Below are 15,617 nucleotides of genomic sequence, written 5' to 3' on the forward strand. Positions count from 1 at the left end.
GGCTGAGTCATCTGAAGGCTTGGCTGGGGCTGGAGGACCATTTCCAAGGTGGTTCACTCTTGTAGCTCCGTGTTGGTGCTGGCTGTTGGTGTGCAGCCTCAGCCCTTCTCTGAGGGCCTGTCCCAGTGCCCTCATAACATGGTGGCTGGCTTTCCCCAGTGCAGCTAATCCAAGAGGTCAAGGTGGATATCTCAATGTTCTTTATGACTTAGGCTTCAAAATCAATACCATCATCTTATTACATTTCACTGGTCACGTAGACTAGCCCTAATTCAATGAGACCACACAAGGGCTTGGATTCCAGAAGGTGGAATCCCCAGGGACCATCTTGGAGTTGGCATCCACAATGGTTTATTAGTTAAAGACACATTGCATTGACAAAAAAATGGTTTATAAATAGCTATTGTTACCTTCGACTCACAATGGCCATGTAGTTAAATCTTGCTTTGTTGCTTTCATTTCCCACCTGTCCAGAGTAACAAATGAACAAGCAGCTCTCTCTTCCTTTTAGACTGAAGATCTTGATGTCTGGCTGGAATCTGGGGAATCTGTATCAAATTGTGTCATGGATATACACTTTCGTTGTTGTTAGGTGCTGTCAGGTTGGTTCCAACTCGTAGCAACCCTATGTACAACAGAATGAAACGCTGTTCTGTTCTGAGCCATCCTCACAATCATTGCTCTGCTTGAGCTCATTGTTGCAGCCACTGTGTCAATCCATCTTGTTGGGGGTCTTCCTCTTTTTCACTGATCCTCTACTTTACCAAGCATGACGTCCTTCTCCAGGGACCGGCCCCTCCTGATAACATGTCCAAAGTATGTTTAGACAAAGTCTCACCATCCTTGCTTCTAAGGAACATTCTGGCTGAACTTCTTCCAAAATAGATTTTTTCATTCTTTCGGCAGTCTGTGGTATAGTCAATGTTCTCACTGAAACCATAATTCAAAGGCATCAGTTCTTCTTTGGTCTTCCTTATTCTTTGTCCAGCTTTAAATGTAAACTAGTCCACCACATATATATCCAATGAGACCAGAACACTGCAGAATTATGACCGTAGTACTGATGGGCTTTCTGAAGGAGTGAGGTGAGGTGAGTGCTAATCAAAAAAGGATTTGAGGGTTTCTGAGAAGCTGAGACAGGCCAGGCCACAAATGTTGGCGCAGGTATGAGAACTGGCAAGAATCCCAATTCCAACTTGAACAATAATAATGGTTAACAACCAACACTATGTGCCAGACACTGTTCTGAGGACTTCTGGAATATCTACTCATCCTTTCAACAACCTTGAAGTAAGTGCCATTATCACTTCCACAGTGCTGAAGTACAAGGAAGCCCAGGCACAGAAAGGGAGAATATCTTACCCAAGGGGCATGGAGCAAATGGAAGATTTGGAATTGGGACTCAGGCTGCCTGGTGTGGGCACATACCCACAACTCCATCCTACGAATATTTGCCTTGTCTTCAACTAGAATCTGCAAATAGGTCCTGCCAGAAGACCCATGAGATCAGTGATAGTGAAGTCTCGAGTGGCTGTGTCTCCCTGAGTCCCCTCAATTCTTACAGTTTGTGCACCCAGAATCCAAACATTCTAGCTGGCCTGTTAAATAGGCCCAGACTATGAGCTTGGGAGGGGGGATGGAGGGCCAGTGGACATGACGCAGAGACAGGCTGCTATCATAACTGTAGGGTCTTCATTATTACCTTAAAAAAAGCCTAAGCCGTGTCATAATGCCTATTGTCCAGGTCCGCTTTCATCAAGTTCCGATGCACTGCAATTACATAATCCAGCTACATAGTACGCATAAAACATCTCCTTGCATCCCAGTTACCACCGCGTTTTAAGAATATTGAATACACCATGGACTTCAGAAGAATGAACAAACCAGTCCTGGAAGAAGTACAGCAAGAATGCTCCCTAGAAGCAATGATGGCGAGACTTCATCTGTCTTACTTCGGACATTTCATCAGGAAAGATCAATTGATAGAAAAGAACCTCAAGTTTGGCAAAGTAGAAGGTCAGTGAGAACGAGGGAAACCCTCCATGAGATGGACTGATACAGTAGCTACAACAATGAATTCAAACATACCAACAATCAGGAGGATGGTGCAGGACTGGGTGACATTTCTTTCATACATAAGGCCACCATGAGTCAAGCCAGTTAGAAGGCAGCTAACAACAACAACAACAACAACAACTGTGTTTTATTAAATGCTGCACTATTGAACCTGCTTGACATTCCAGTGAGGCAGGCAAGGCTGTGTTGTTCTGTTGTTGTCAGGTGGCATTGAGTTGGTTCTGACTCAAAGCGAGCCAGTGAATAACAGAAGGAAACCCTGCCTGCTCCTGCACAATACTCACAATCATTGCTATGTTTGAGCCTATTGTTGTAGCCACTGTGTCCACCCATCTTGTTGAGGGTCTTCCTGATGCTCTACTTCACCAAACATGATTTCCTTCTCCAGGCACTTGTCCCTCCTGATAACATGGCCAAAGTATATGAGACTTAGTCTCACCTTCCTTGCTTCTAATGAGCATTCTGCCTGTACTTCTTCCACGACAGATTTCTTCATTCTTCTGGCAGTCCATGGCATATTCAATATTCTTCACCAACACCATAATTCAAAGGTGTCAATTCTTCTTCAATCTTCCTTATTCATTGCCCAGCTTTCACATGCATACGAGGCAATTGAAAATACCATGGTTTAGGTCTGGCACATCTTCATCCTCAAAGTGACATCTTTGCTTTTTAACACTTCAAAAAGGCCTTTTTGCAGCAGATTTACCCAATGCAATGCGTCATTTGATTCCTTGGCTGTTGTTTCTATGGTTGTTGATTGTGGATCCAAGTAACATGAAATCCTTGACAACTTAAGTCTTTTCTCCATTTATCGCGATGTCGCTTATTGGTTCAGTTGTGAAGATTATTTATTTCTTTATGTTGAGATGTAACTCATACTGAAGGATGTAGTCTTTGATCTTCATCAGTAATTGCTTCAAGTCCTCTTCACTTTCAACAAGCAAGGCTGTGTCATCCACATATCACAGATTAATTACTCTTATTCCAATCCTGATACCCCATTCTTCTTCATATAGTCCAGCTTCTCCAATTATTTGTTCAGCATGCAGATTAAATAAGTATACTAAAAGGATATAACCTTGATGCACACTTTTCTTGATTTTAAACCATGCAGTATCCCTTTGTTCTGTTCAAACAACTGCCTCTTTGTCTATGTACAGGTCCTGCGTGAGCACAATTAAGTGTTCTGGAGTTCCCATTCTTAGTAATGTTATCCATAATTCATTATGATCCACACAATCTACATGCCTTTGTGTAGTCAAGAAAGCACAGGTAAACATCTTTCTGGTAATCTCTGCTTTCAGCCAAGACCCATCTGACATTAGTAATGATATCTTTTGTTGCATATTCTCTTCTGAATCTGGCTTGAATTCCTGTCAATGTAATGCTGCAACAATTTTTGAATGATCTTCAGCAAACTTTTACTTGTGTATTCAAAAATTTCTGCATTCCGTTGGATCACCTTTCTTTGGAACGGGCACCAATATTGATCTCTTCCAGTTGATTGGCCAAGTAGCTGTCTTTCAAATGTCTTGACATAGAAGAGTGACTGCTTCCAGCATTGCATCCATTTATTGAAACACCTCAGTCACTCAAGTATAATAGGGATAATTACAGGTGGCAAAGTGGCTAAGAGCTCAGGCTGCTAACCAAAAGGTCAGTAGTTCAAATCTACCAGTTGCTCCTTGGAAACACTATGGGGCAGTTCTACTCTATCCTACAGGGGGACTATGAGTCAGAATTGCCTGACGGCACACAACAACAACAAACTGTGTGAGGTTATTTTGAGAATTCAATCAATTAATGACTAAAAACCATCGAGAGCACTGTCTGGCATACAATAAATACCGATGAATGTTACTTAAGATGGCAGCCCACTGAACCTGGGGCAATCATCATTCAAATGACTCATCATTACAGGTATCATTGCAGGAAAAAAAAGTGACGGCAATTAAACAGTGACACTCCATCAACTGTATGACAGATCCCAATTTGGGAGGTAGTAGGATATGAAGCAAAGATGTCACTTTTAGGACTCAGGTACCATGGTATTTTCAATCACTTCATATGCATGTGAAAGCTGGACAATGAATGAGAAAGAATGAAGAAAAACTGATGCCTTTGAATCGTGGTGTTGGAGAAGAAAACTGAGTATAGCGTGGACTGCCAGAAAACCAACAAGTCTGTCTTGGAAGAAGTACAGCCAGAATGCTCCTTAGAAGCAAGGATGACGAGACTACATCTCACATACTGTGGACATATTATCAGGAGGGACCAGTCCATAGAGAAGGACATCATGCTTGGTAAAGTAGAGGGTCAGTGAAAAAGAGGAAGACCTTCAACGAGATGGATTGACATAGTGGCTGCAACAATGGGCTCAAGGACAACAACAAACATGAGGATGGCACAGGACCAGGCAGTGTTTCATTCTGTTGTATACAGGGTTGCTGTGAGTTGGAACCGACTAGATGGCACTAACAACAACAACGGTGTGAAAAAAATGCATGTCTTAAAATTGATGAAATACAGTATTCTTGTGCTTGTAGCCAATCAATCTGCCTGAGAAATAGCAGTAGCAGACACTGGCCAAGACAACTGTAGTTGACTGAACCACTGTACCTGGAATTCTCTGGAACAACATTGGAGAGCATAATAAGAGGTGGCACTGGGCAGTCACCTTGGACGTAAGATGATGGAATGGAGGACAGACCTTCGATCTAAATCACCTTTCACCTTTACGTAGTGTTATGGACTGAAAATTGGGTCCCCTCAAAATGTGTTGTAAATCTTAACCTCTATACATATGGACATAATTCCATCTAGGAATAGGATTTTCTTTGTGATATTAATGAAGCCACATCAGTGTAGGGTGTGTCTTTAACCAATCACTTTTGAGATATAAAAAGAGCTGATCAGGCACAGAAGCAAGCAAGCACAGACGGAGGAAGATGGTGCCACTTAGTGATCAGCTAGAAACACTGTCCCTCTCTCCCCATCGTCTTCGTTCCCAGGTGTCTTCATAGCACAGGGCCTCAGGGCTCTGACAAAAGCTGAACCACTTCTGGGGCCTGGGTGCTGAACCACGTACACATTCCATTTCCAGAGCAAATCACCTGCTGGCCCAGCAGCCGAGGTGGAGAAAGAGCCACCGTCTCTCAATACTGGTCATTTAGTCCACTAAGGAGACAATACCTGGGGCCCCACAAAGGCATATGAAACAAAACAGGCTGTTTGTTACTAACTTTCTTCTCCTAACTTTCCCTTAAATACTACTGGTAATCATTACAAAAGAGAGAAAGAAAGAGAAGTGTTTTTTTCCTAAGATATTGTCACTTTAAACGCTCAGGCTCGGCTGGGGGCCCAGCTGTTGCAGACCTAGAGCCTGAGGAGCAGGGGGACAGGGCAGCCCTGTGCGTGGTGCTGCCCTGTCCACCTGCACGTACCTCAAAGGCAATGTGACCTCCCAGACCAGCCGGTTGAGGTGCTGCGTTAATGTACGAAACAATTGCTGTTGAGTGGACCCAACTCATTACACTGTGTGTGTCAGATTAAAACTGTTCCAGAGGGATTCCAGTGGCTGATTTTTTGTAAGGTCACCAGGTCTTTCTTCTGAAGTACTTTTGGGTGGACTCAATCCAAGTAAAGAGCCTCAATCACATCACGGACAGTAAGAAACAGCCAACTGAACAGCGTGTATGGGGCCTACAAGGACAACCAAATGCTAAAGAAGTTGAAATCCTTTGACCATTTGACCTGGCAGCGTCAGCGTCAGGAAATGACAATCAGATTTGGGTCTTTCATACTCCTTCTAAAGGAATTCTCCTTTTCACTTCACACGCAGGGTCACTCCACATGTATGGATGCAAAAGAAAATGTCCCAGCTTAGAGCTATCCTTAGAAATTCTAGCAAAGGCAAGTCAGGCTGAGAAAAAACAAGAAGCTTGCTCAAGGAAAACAAGATTTCAGTGGAACCACCAAACCCTCAGCTCTCAGACAAATGGCAAATACTGTGTGCGAGATGCATGTCCTATGGGGGAGAGGGATGGTGATACAGATAGGCTTGTGAGACATGGTCCCTATCCTGTGGGAAGATAAAATCTGTGCTGATAAAACTTTAGAAATTAAAATGTCCGTACATAGCCTAACTCAAGAACTGTATAGATGCTAACTGTGTCATTACCATCATCTCACGGCCATCATCACCGCCTCCATCATCACACTAGCATCACCATCATAAACCCCATCCCCATCATCACAATCATCTCATGACCATCATCATCACCTCCATCATCACACCAGCATCACCATCATCATCACCATCATAAACCCCATCCCCATCATCACCATCATCATCGCATGGTCATCATCATCATCACACTAGCATCACCATCATCACCATCATCATCACCATCATAAAAACCATCCCATCATCATCACATCACTATCACCATCATCACCACCACCATCATCCCCATCACTATCATCACCATCATCATCAATACCACTGTCATCACTATCAACACTATCACCACCATCCTCACTATCATCACCACCATCACCATCATCACCATCACTATCATCACCATCATCATTATCATCACCATCACCATCACCATTAGGTGCTATGGCTGCTCACCAAAGGGTCGGCAGTTCAAATCCACCAGGCGCTCCTCGGAAACTCTATGGGGCAGTTCTACTCTGTCCTATAGTGTCACTATGAGTCGGAATCGACTTGACGGCACGGGTACTGGGTTACCATCACCATCATCACTGTCACCACCATCATCATCACCATCATCACTATGATTGCCATCATCACCATCATTACCATCACCATCATTATCACCGCCATCACCATCATCACCATCACTATCATCATTATCACCACCATCATTATTACCACCACCATCACTGTCATCACCACCACCATCACTATCATCACCACCAACACCACCATCACCGTCACCACCATCATCATCACCATCATCACTATGATTGCCATCATCACCATCATTACCATCACCATCATTATCACCGCCATCACCATCATCACCATCACTATCATCATTATCACCACCATCATTATTACCACCACCATCACTGTCATCACCACCACCATCACTGTCATCACCACCACCATCACCATCACTATCACCACCACCATCACTATCATCACCACCAACACCACCATCACTGTCATCACCACCACCATCACTATCATCACCACCAACACCACCATCACCGTCATCACCATCATCATCACCATCACTATGATCATTATCACCATCACCATCTCCATCGTCACCATCACCATCACGCCCATCACCATCAGCAACAGCAGCAGCATCTCTACTTTGAAGCAAGTACCTCCTGTGTGGTAGGCACTGTGTCAAGTGCTTTACAGACATTATTTCATCACAAAAACCCTACAGATTTAACCTGACCTTTTATTGATAAGGTAATAAAGACTCGGAGTTAACTAAGATGGATCACCAACTGGTCAGCGTTAGATCTGGGATTTGACTCCAGAGCCCAAGTTCCTAACCAACACTTAGTGTTGGCAAGAATGAAAGGAACGGTAGAAAGAATTTTTCTGCCAAATATGCAGACACGGCCTACATCTGCACTGCTTTATATACTGCCAATCATTCAATTTTTGGAAAAAGAAATTGATTTGCAGCTAAACAATTTATTTTTTTTTAAATCCTGTTCTGATTTAATAGCTGGCACACCCAATGTTAAACCAAAATCAAATGTGAAACGGCTCTTAAAATATTTGAGAAAGATTAAAACCATCCGTTCTGATGAGGCTGGAATTCAAGATGCATTTGCCTGGGCTGACCCCATAACACCACACTGCGTAAATCATCCTCATTTTCTGCCACTCTGGGTTTATCAGGGACATTCTTGCCCTGCAATTCATCCTGAACACATCAGGCTTTACCTTCAGAAAAGTGATTACACCCTGTCCAGCTACAAGAGATAAAGATTTAGACGGCATTATACATGCTGATTCGAATGTAAACACAGAAATCTCAATTAACCTTCTCATCACTGGGTCAGAAGGAGGAGGTGTCCGAGTTGCCAGGAAAGCACCACGCTGACTTCCTACGGACCTCAGCAGGCCGGCGACAGAATTCTGGCCTTAGCCATTAGTTTTAAGGGCAGCGGGAGAACAAGAGGTTGTGCTGTTCCCATCTGAAAAGACTGGTGTTCGGCCAGAGCCAGTCCCAAGTGTGAAGCAGGAAACCAGGTCAGCAGCACACTTTTTGACCAGCTGCAAAATAGTCTGCACTTTGGAACGGTCACTTTCTATTCTGGACAAAGGCAGATAAGGGAGCGAGGAAGTGTAATAATGGAAACAAGCAATGGGACCACCTAGACTATATAGTAACGTGACACAGCCTAAGTTCAAATTTGAGTCAAATGCCTATGATGTGACAACAGAGGGACGGCCCGCCCAGGCACAATGCCCATGGGAGCCAGGAGGGACAATCGGAGGGTTGTCTTCTGGCCACGGTTTTTTTATCCTTAGTGTGATAACCCTAGAGACATTTTTGGTAGGTAGGTGGGTGGTGATTGACTTATTTGTCACAACAACTCCTTCAAGGTCTTAGACATTCTTGAGACATACTCCAGTCTTCTAACAGTGCACCTGACGTGAACACGGCTTCAAATTTCCTCCTTTTCACAACTTATTCTCCTTCCTCTCCCCAGACTATGCCAATCTTCTGAATCAAAAGCGAAAATTATGTTCAAGCACCTGAGTGTTTGGGTGGAGACTTAGAAACAAAAAGCTGATGTTTTCAGAGGCTTTTGGGAACACACATTCTCTTTGTGCTTGAGGTGAATTACCCAAGAAATGCCGAGGCCAGAGCAGAGGGGGAGTCTCCCCTGCAGAGCCTGGGGCCATGGCCTCACGGGTGGTGCAAATGCTTAAGGCGCTCATCTTTTATCTGAGCTTGACTGCTAACTTGGCTCAGTTGCTAATTTTGAGTCCACCCAGAGGTACCCCGGAAGGAAGGCCTGGCTATCTACTTTGGAAAAATCAGCCATTGAAAACCCTATGGAGTAGAGTTCTACTCTGGCACGCATAGGCTCGCCATGAGTCAGAATCAACTCCACGGCAACTGCTTTTGGTAGTTTACTAGAATGTTCGTGGCCCTGGATAAAACTATGTACACATTAAAGCAAAGTTACAGAGCTCCTCCTAGAATCAGTTAACCTGAATCTCACAGTGCACCAAAAACGCTTCACATTTCCGTGAGACCAGGTCCCCAATCCTGAGGCCTGACGGCTAGACTGAGACCGTGGCCCTCTCATTGCTTTCAGGGGGCAGCTCACTCCCCTGCACTCCCTGCCCCTGCTTCTTCAGACCATCTGTCTGCCAGGCCAGGTGGCCCAGGTCAAGCCCCCTCTGTCCTAGCTTCCTCTCTCCAGTTATTCCTGACCCTTCTCCCAGGAGGTATTTTTCACTCTCTGTGCCTTCTTCTAGCTTCCTGTTCTCACCCTTAAACTCCCTGCCAATTAACCAAAAACCAGACCCACTGCGTTGGTACCCTCTTATCTGAACTTCTATGTAATCTGTATTCTTGAGGCCTCGCATGCCTTATTTCAGAGCAGTGAGGCATTCGGGGAAGTGGTCCAATGACCAGCGTAAAAGTGGTTCTTGCTTTATTAGCAGCCCTCAAAGAACAGTTTAAGTTAATTCCCCAACATCAATTTCCCTGCACCAGACTGGCTCAGCTGAGTGATTTGAGGGTAAGGCTTCGTACCTCTCTAACCCTCACTTAGCTCATCTGTAAAATGGGCATAATAATACCTACCTCTCAGGGTTGCATGAGATGGAGGATAGGAAAGTACCTTGTAATAAAATGATGAATCTCTGCAAAGTTATTTTCATTCTCCCAGAACACATAAAAGGCTGTGTTCCTTTATTTTACATCAGGGTTCAAAGGCCTCTGTGGCCTTTCCCCTGATGCCATTTTTCCCACTTTCCACAGCCTTCAGGCTTAACATACACCCATCCTGCTGTTTTCTGCCCCACCCCACCCCCACGTTAACCATCTCTGATGAAATGGAGCTGTCTTGCACACCAGGTAGTGAATCAGGGCACAGTGGTGCAGTGGGAAAGGCCAGGAATAATTGTGAGTCTATCCCAGCAAGCCTGTGACTATCCAATCAAGGCCAAATGCCTCCAGCCATTGCTCTCTGTCTGCCAGATGCTGGCCTGATGGCACTGACCGTGGTCAAGTTATTGATAAGGTCATCAGAGACGGCTGGAGCATGCTCACTAGTTCTGTCTCCACAGGCTGCCCTGAGACATCATCTTGGGCACAGATCTGGGTGCTTGTCCTGGTGAGATGTCCCAAGAGCACAGGGCTGAGGTGGCCTGGTGGGGTAGTTGTCCTGCACAGCTATTTACCATCTAACCCTCAGAAACACAAGGGCACCTTGCCAACGCACAATCAGCGTCCACAGAGTCAGCAACAAACCATTCAGGGCAGACCAAAACTCCGTCTCACCTGATCCTTTGACAAGCTCTCCGTGCTGTCCGACAACTGAGGGCAGATAGAGACTCCTGTGGGAAACTTGTGCTTACTCCAGAAGCCAAGGGGAAAGGTTCCCAACTGCAGAAAGGACGTTCCCTCCCCAAACCACCTTCCCTAAGAACACTGGCTTTCTGGCTCAGGAGTGGTTAAGACACAACAGGAGAGTTGGCTATGGCTGAGAGATTCGCAGTTGAAGCCCAGGAGCTTCGATTTCCGCAAACACTCCAGGAGGGTCATGGTGCTGGTCGTCTGCAAGGCCGTCCTAAAGATTTAATCCTGAACTCTGTCTTCTACAGACCTGCCTCTTCCTATTCAAGAGGGTTAAAAAAACACAGACTCCTAGAACGTCAGATGGGAGCGGGGCCTTGGAAAACATGGGGAGAGCAAAGTTTGAATTTGGGGAGAAGAGGCTGTGGAGAGCTCTGTGTTCAAATTAAATCTTCCCCCAAAACACAAATAAATAAAACTCACAAAAGCACTTTGAGAGTGGTGGGGTGGGGGCACTGAGGAGAGGGAGAAGGAAAGCAAGAATCCTGACGGCTCACCCATCCTCTAGGGGCTGCCCCTGTGAGGTACCAGGCACTGGCTTTGAGGGCCATAGTCTGAAAACTGGAGATCAGGCCTTCACTGAAGGATGAGGAGCTGGAGGCCCTGCACTGGTACAAGGTCCCACTGCCAGTGAAAGACCTGCAGTGCATCAACCCCCTCTGGCACCCCATCCCAATAGCTCCTCCTCCACCTCTCCTGGGTGATCCCTGACCCTCCACCTTCCCATTTCTGAAATGTTCCACAGGTATACTTCCAGCTGGGAGGAGTTTTGACAGAACTTCAAAGCCAACACCAGCAGATGTGACCCTTGCTCCCCCTCTGAAGGGGAAGCCCACCTCCTAACGCTCCTCTCTTCCACCTGGACTTGTAGGATGTACTTGGTGGAAGTGTTGTGTGGTGGTTAAGAACACAGGTTTCAGAAACAGATCAGGTGTTGAATCTTGGCTCCACAAGATTAGCCCTATGAATTGTGGAAAGTTACCTAACTTTTCCGGGCTCCAGCTTCCTCATCTACAGAACGGCTCACTAATGCCATATGCTCCCAGGATTATTGTTAGGATTGGTAATCTATCCAACATCTATGGAGGCCTGCCACGTGCTGGCTACATGTCGTCATCTTCATGGTGTCACTTTACTCCCTACATTTAGCTCAAACCAAAAAACCAAATCAAGCCAGTTGACACTGAGTCAATTCCAACTCATGGTAACCCTATGTGCAGAGTAGAACCGCTCCATAGGATTTTCTTGGCTGTGACCTTTCAGAAGCAGATCTCAAGGCCTGTCTTTTGAGATGCCTCTGGGTGGACTCAAACCTCCAACCTTTCAGTTAGCAGCCCAGTGCATTAGTGGTTTGCACAACCCAGGGACTCCCTTTTCCCCCTATAATCCATGTTTATTCCCAACTCCAAGCCCTTGCCCTGCCATCCTTCTTCCAGAGCCTTCTCTGCTCCATATCCACACGTCATCTCCAAGGATCAGCTCAGCTCCCATCTCTGTCATTCTCCTCGCTATCTTTTTTTTATGTAAACTACTGTGTAATCAGTATCGTTGAGGCCTCACATGCCTTATTTCAGAACAGTGAGGTGTTCAGGGAAGTGATCCAACAACCAAAGTAAAAGCACTTCCTGTCTTTATTAGCAGCTCTCAAAGAACGTTTAGGAGCTCTAGTTCATGAGTCGCAGCCCATCTCAAAATCCCCTGTTCTGCCCTCCCAGATCCTCTGTCTCTCTAAGCTCATTCTCAACGTTTTCCTCACCACCCCCCCACCCCAATTCTCTCACCTGCAGGCACTTCTCCTTCCTCCCTGTCCTGCCCCACACCTCCAGCCTCCCCAGCCTAGAGGTACAGGGAAACCTGACCTGGATCCTGCAGGAGGGTGAAGAATTGAAACCTCCATGGCCCCCGTTGTCCCTGTGTTTGTTCGCTGGGGAAGAATTGAAACCTCCATGGCCCCCGTTGTCCCTGTGTTTGTTCGCTGGGGCTGCGTAGCACAGTGCCATAACCCCGGTGACTTAAACAAGAGAGAGTTGTTCTCTCTCAGTTCTGGAGGCCAGAAGTTTATATTCACGGTGTTGGTATGGCCATGCTCTCTCTGGGGGCTCTAGGGGAAGGTCCTTCCTGTCTCTCCCAGCTCCTGGTGGCCCAGATATTCCTTGGCTTGTGGCAGTATCACTCCGATTTCTGCCTCCGTCTTCACACGGCCATCTTCTTGTGTGTCTGTCTCAGCGTCTCTTCGTTTACAGGATGTCACTCAGAAGGATGAGGACCCACCTTTCTCCAGTCTGACCTCAGGTGAACCTAACTGCTAACATCTACAAAGACCCTATTTCAAACACTGTCATGTTCACAGGTACAGGGGGGTTATGACTTCAGCATACCTTTTCGGGGGACACAATCAGAACCATAACAGCCCGCTCTCTGCTGTAATGAAGCAGGAAAACTCCCTGGAAATTGTGCTTCTTGTCCCATTTCATGAGAAATCCTCTTGGGGGATTTCTAGAAAATAAAACTCTCCACAGCATTATAAACTCATTGTTAATAATATTCAACTTTGGCAGTGAATCTCACACCGGCCTGTGGTGACTCGATGACGCTCACCTGTGCTTCATCTTCCCAGGCCAATGCAGCTCCTGAGAGAAGAATGAGCTCTATTTGTTTGTATGGCCCTTCACAACCTAACAGAGGCCCCCAGGTGGTACAAACAGTCTGTGCTCACTACTAACTAGCCCAAAGGTTGGTGGATCAAACCCACCCAGTGGGGCGGTGGAACAAAGGCCTGTGGACATGCTTCCGTAAATACTACAGCCAGAAAAAATCCTACAGAGCAGTTCTACTCTGTAACGTACAGGGGACCATGAGCCACAAAGAACTTGAAAGCACAGTTTAGTTTTTTTTTGTTCACAGTCTAAAGCAGACTATTGTAGGAGCTCCATCACCACTGATTGATGGAGGGAAGAAAGCAGTCTGCGCTGGGATCAGGCAAGAAACACACCTTCTCTTTGCCAGGCAATTTCATGAGGCTTTATTCTAAAGCACCTTCAGCAAGACTTGAATTATTCCCACACCACAAAAGGACACTGGCCAAATTTAATGGTGACCAGAATATGCTTCCTTATTGCAACACAAAATTCTCAGGCCATCACTAAACATACGAAGTACAAAGTACAATCCCATCTGGGTCCAGACACCTGCCAAAAATCTCACTGGGAGGGCAAGCTGTGCTGAGTACTCTACATAGAGTACCCACGTGTGGAAGGCAAGCTATACTGAGTATTGTACCTAAAGTATCCACGTAAGGAGAGTGAGCGGTACTGAGGTACTGTGTATAAAGTACCCACATACGGAGGGTGAGTTGTACTGAGGTACTGTATATAAAATATCAACATATGGAGAGTGACTTGTACTGACTACTGTACATAAAGTATCCACATATGGACAGTGAGCTGTACTGAAGTACGGTACATAAAGTACCCACATATGGAGGGAGAGTTTTACTGAGGTACTGTACATAAAGTAAGTACCCACATATGGAGGGTGAGTTGTACTGAGGTACTGTATATAAAGTATCCACATATGGAGGGTGTGTTGTAATGAATAATAAAAAAAAAATACTGTATATAAAGTACCCATATATGGACACTGAACTGTACTGAGGTCCTGTACACAAAGTACCCACCTGTGGAAGGTGAGTTGTGCTGAGGTACTGTATATAAAGTGCCCACGTGTAGAGGGTGAGCTGTACTGAGGTACTGTATACAAAGTACCCACATAAGGAGGGTGATGTGTACTGGGGTACTGTATATAAAATAGCTACTTATGGAGGGTGAGCTCTACTGAGGTCCTGTGTATAAAGTGTCCACGTAAGCAGAGTGAGCTGTATTGAGGTACTGTATATAAAGTACCCATTATGGAAGGTAAGTTGTACTGAGGTAGTGTATATAAAGTATCCAAGTATGCTGGGTGAGTTGGACTGAGGTTGTTGTTGTTGTCTTTAGGTGCCATCGAGACGGTTCCAACTCATAGCGACCCTATGCACAACAAAAGAAAACACTGCCTGGTCCTGAGCCATCCTTACAATCATTATGCTTGAGTTCACTGTTGCAGCCACTGTGTCAATCCACCTCCTTGATGGTCTTCCTCTTTTCCGCTGACCCTGTACTCTGCCAAGCATAATGTCCTTCTCCAGGGACTGATCCCTCCTGACAACATGTCCAAAGTATCTGAGACGCAGTCTCACCATCCTTGCTTCTAAGAAGCATTCTGGTTGTACTACTTCTAAGACAGATTTGTTCGTTCTTTTGGCCAAACCACTCCACTGCCATAGCAGTCCATGATATATTCAATATTCTTCACCAACACCACAATTTGAAGGCATCAATTCTTCTTCAGTCTTCCTCATTCACCGTCCAGCTTTCACACGCATATGGTGAGATTGAAAATACCATGGCTTGGGTCAGGCTCACCTTAGTCTTCAAGACAACATCTTTGCTTTTCCACACTTTGAAGAGGTCCTTTGCAGCAGATTTACCCAATGCAATGCGTCTTTTGATTTCTTGACTGCTGCTTCCATGACTGTTGATTGTGGATCCAAGTAAAATGAAATCCTTGACAACTTCAATCTTTTCTCCATTTATCATAATGTTGCTCATTGGTCCAGTTGTGAGAATTTTTCTTTTATGTTGAGGTACAATCCATACTGAAGACTGTGGTCTCTGATCTTCATTAGTAAGTGCTTTAAGTCCTTCTCACTTTCAGCAAGCAAGGTTGTGTCATCTGCATAACACAGGTTGTTAATGAGTCTTCCTCCAATCCTGATGCCCCGTTCTTCTTCATACAGTCCAGCTTCTCAGATTATTTGCTCAGCATACAGATTAAATAGGTATAGTGAAAGAAAAGAACCCTGGCAAACACCTGTCCTGACTTTAAACCAATCAGTAT

Source organism: Loxodonta africana, chromosome 1 (assembly GCF_030014295.1).
Source record: "Loxodonta africana isolate mLoxAfr1 chromosome 1, mLoxAfr1.hap2, whole genome shotgun sequence".
Classification (NCBI taxonomy): Eukaryota; Metazoa; Chordata; class Mammalia; order Proboscidea; family Elephantidae; genus Loxodonta; species Loxodonta africana.